General features: G+C 37.1%; 1 long non-coding RNA gene across 1 annotated transcript in view; it reads left to right on the top strand.

Annotated features, from left to right (window-relative positions):
- LOC107701797 (uncharacterized) overlaps positions 1-1,095 on the top strand; it is an 18,626-nt gene extending 17,531 nt beyond the window's left edge. Inside the window, exon 3 of the long non-coding RNA XR_001635687.1 lies at positions 951-1,095. This is a non-coding gene — a long non-coding RNA (uncharacterized LOC107701797). The remainder of the gene's footprint in view (positions 1-950) is intronic.
- Positions 1,096-3,774: the final 2,679 nt, after the last annotated feature.

Here is a 3,774-nt window from a genome sequence, read left to right as displayed (position 1 = left end):
TACATTTTAGGCGCAGTGAATAGCACATTTTTTCTTAAGGTGGGCCTTTAGCCCCGTTGTACCCTATATTTATAATACAATTTTACTCCTTTAAAAATATTTTTTGAATGTTTTTTAAATGTATACTAGAAGTATAATAAATATGTGCTTAGTTAAGCTTTTAAGAAATATACTAAAACACAAGCATACTTTTTGTGACATTTGAGTGTATTTACAGAGTGCATTTTCTGTGCTTGTTGATCTTCAGTGGTGTCAGAAAGGATTGGCTGAACATCACATTCAGTGGTGGCATAAAGGATGGGAAAAACATCAAAGTCAAACCTTTGTGTGTTGTGACATGTAAACTCAAGAATCTGCTTAGTAGAGCAGAGACAGCTAAATATTTTAAAATATATTTTTTATATTAACATATTTTAATGACAGTATATTTATTGAACAAAAATTTATTCTTTTATTTTTCAAAATAAGCAGAAAATAGTACAAACTTTGCTAAAGTGATTGTTTTTAAACAAGTACTAACTTAGATATTATTTAAAAAACAACATTATTTTAGCTGAAGTATTTTGTATCAATACCGTGTGCCTTTTAGGCCCCTGTATTTACAGAGTGCATTTTCTGTGCTTGTTGATCTTCAGTGGTGTCAGAAAGGATTGGCTGAACATCACATTCAGTGGTGGCATAAAGGATGGGCAAAACATCAAACACAAACCTTTGTGTGTTGTGACATGTACACTCAAGAATCTGCTTAGTAGAGCAGAGACAGCTGACATCTCTGTAGATGATCTTTCCTGGTCTGGTTCTTTCATCTTCTGTACAGCTTTGCCCACAGCTTCCTCATCAGTGTAGAACAGCTGTATAGCGGTCTGGGCATTCAGTAGACAATCATACAATTGCTTGGCATCTGGAATGTCTTTTCCTTCACTGACCAGTCTGTCGGTTTTTCTTTTTAGAACTTCTCTTCAGGTGGTCCCGAAGCAGCATCAGATGTCACAGTCTTCATCATGGATATTTATTTGTGACTTCACCAAATGAGGTCATTCAGACTGGACACTCCCTCAATGTCTTCTTTAAATAGGCTCATTCATTATCTCTTCTTCCTCCGGACTCCTCTGCTGTTCTCTGCGTCTCGTCCCGCAACCGGCCCATCACCTCCTGGTAAGCACTCTGCCCTCTTGCTCTTTCTAATACATGTTTCTTCCTCTCTACTCTGTTCTCTTAATAAACCACATTGCCAATAAAAAGCATTAACAACAAACAATGTCTTGTCTTTTTCTTAACAATGCTTTTAAAGCTTTTAAACAACAAAGTGTGGTCTTTTCCTTATCTCTTTGACCCTGAATTCCACTCTGCACAGCCACTTCTGCACACACATACAACTCTGCAGCGCTCTCCAGCCTAACACTTACAATATTACTGGGTTTATACTGTAAAACATCATATAAATGTTACATGCATTGTATTATAAATACAATAACTATGCAGCAGTTACATAATTGCCCATATGAGGCAACAAAATAATACACCATCAGACATATATTAACTAAATACATCAAATAATGAGGCAGGGTAATTGTATTTTTATGTTAAGTGATGTGACGTGTGGCCAAGTATGGTGACCCATACTTGTGCTCTGCATTTAACCCAACCAAGTACACACACACAGTAGTGAACACACACACACCCAGAGCAGTGGGCAGCCATATTGCTGCAGCGCCCGGGGAGCAGTTGGGGGTTCGGTGCCTTGCTCAAGGGTCTCACCTCAGTCCATAGGCGGAGTTTCACTTTTACCCACCCACTGGCAGACGAACCACGAGCACTTTTTTATATGTTCTACATTTCATGTATTTATGTAACACATATTCTACATTAAAAATACATTTAGAATGAACAATAACTGCTGTACAAAGAGTAAAAAAAAAAAACAATGCAGAAAAGCTATTTTTCTGAATTGCGTAGATGACCGCTATCTTTCTTTCATCCCTTCTGATAAATTTTCAGTCAAATTGTTCTGTGTGTGCTAGATCAGAGCCAGTTTCTTATTCTCCTCATAACTGAGAAACTTATTTCGGATGCAGCCGAACTAGAGCCCTGTATTTCAGCCCGGGCCCAACGGGCCCCGACTTTTTTTACGACCCTCGGGCCGGGCTTCGGGCCAATTTTCACGTCACAGTTCAGACGCGGGCCTGTTTTAGGCTTCTCCTTATTTTTGTATTTCATCAATTAGTGTTGAAAAAATTGCTACGCTGGTGGAAACAACATGAGACCGTGCTACCGCGACTGTCAAGAGCAGCTCGACGGTGTTTGGTGTCCCGCAGCTGAAGAAATCTGCGTTCAAATGCACGCAATAGCCTTAAGCTTGCCGCAAGGCATCTGCAAAAGTAATTACCATAAATGTGTCAGGGGGAAACAGTAAGGAGATATTTGAATTATGTACTAGTGTTTTCTGAGTCGGTGTCGCAAGGATGAAGTTGTCGATCCTGACTCGCCATCTCCTCATTAGACGCGCCTTTAGAGAGTAGTGCATCTTTACGGATTATGATTATAATTAAAGAATAGATTTGTTTGATTTGTTTTATTTCGTTAAGTAGTAATTTAAAGCTTTCTATAGATATATTTATCATGTCTGTATTCACTGAATTTCGGTTCATTTTTGTGAAGCACTCCTGTTCAAGACGAGAAGGCAGAAAGTGCATCGTTTGTTTTATTTTATAAAAACACGTTTTGTTGATATTGTGAGTGCACACAAAAAAAGTAGACCCTTCACAGTTACGAATGATGTATTACCCTTACGAGCAAAAATGATGGCGTATCCACTGAAAAAACATGCACGCGATCGCGCTGGCGCCTCCATGTCCTGCAAAGTGCACTTTAGCTTGCACTCTCCTTGCACTCTCCGCTCAAACGATTGTATATGAATAGACGGTGAATATGGGTCTAGGCTAAAACGAGACTAAATTTGGGCTGTCAGTGAAAATCTAATAGACGTCTGGTCATAGCCCATTTATAGACTAGTCATCAATTAGACCGCCATTAAACGACTACATATATACGTCTAATAGACGGTGAATATGGGTCTAGGCTAAAACAAGGCTAAATTTGGGCTGTCAGTGAAAATCTAATAGAAGTCTAATCATAGCCCAAGAATAGACTAGTCATCAAATAGACCGCTATTAGACGACTACATATATATACATCTAATAGACAACAAAATGGCAATCCATACATAGAGCTTTTATTAAGAAAAATAAAATTTTTAACAACTTGGACAACTTAAGACAATACAAAATGATAAAAATGCAAAAGAATTAATGACAAAATAAAATTGTATAAATACAATACACTTAAATATTATGATAAAAAATCAGGAATTTTTAACAACTTAAGATAATAAAAATATTTCAGACAGACATAAAAAAAGATGAACCCTTTTGTTGGTTTACTTTTAACAAATAAAACACCCAACAGTGAACTTAAAGGAAATTATTAATTATTGGTTTTATTTCTTGTTTAAAATGCTTCCCAACTGCATTCCTCAAGTCCAACTCTGTTGCTGCCAGGAAGTTGGTCATCACAGCATCTGCCAAATAAGAGAGAAAAAAAAACAAAAAAAAAACAAGAAAAGCTTGACAATTTTTTACTTTAATTACTCTAATTGTGACAGGGAGTCATTCTCTTTTGCTTGGATGTCAACTAAAAACAAAAACGAGATATATAGTGTATCACCATTCAGTGTGTTAAAAAAGAGAGAAGCTCTCTGGTAAATGTTGTGTGTTT

Source organism: Sinocyclocheilus anshuiensis, unplaced genomic scaffold, assembly GCF_001515605.1.
Source record: "Sinocyclocheilus anshuiensis isolate Anshui unplaced genomic scaffold, SAMN03320099.WGS_v1.1 scaffold182, whole genome shotgun sequence".
Taxonomy (NCBI): Eukaryota; Metazoa; Chordata; class Actinopteri; order Cypriniformes; family Cyprinidae; genus Sinocyclocheilus; species Sinocyclocheilus anshuiensis.
This window is presented reverse-complemented; position numbering and strand designations above follow the sequence as displayed.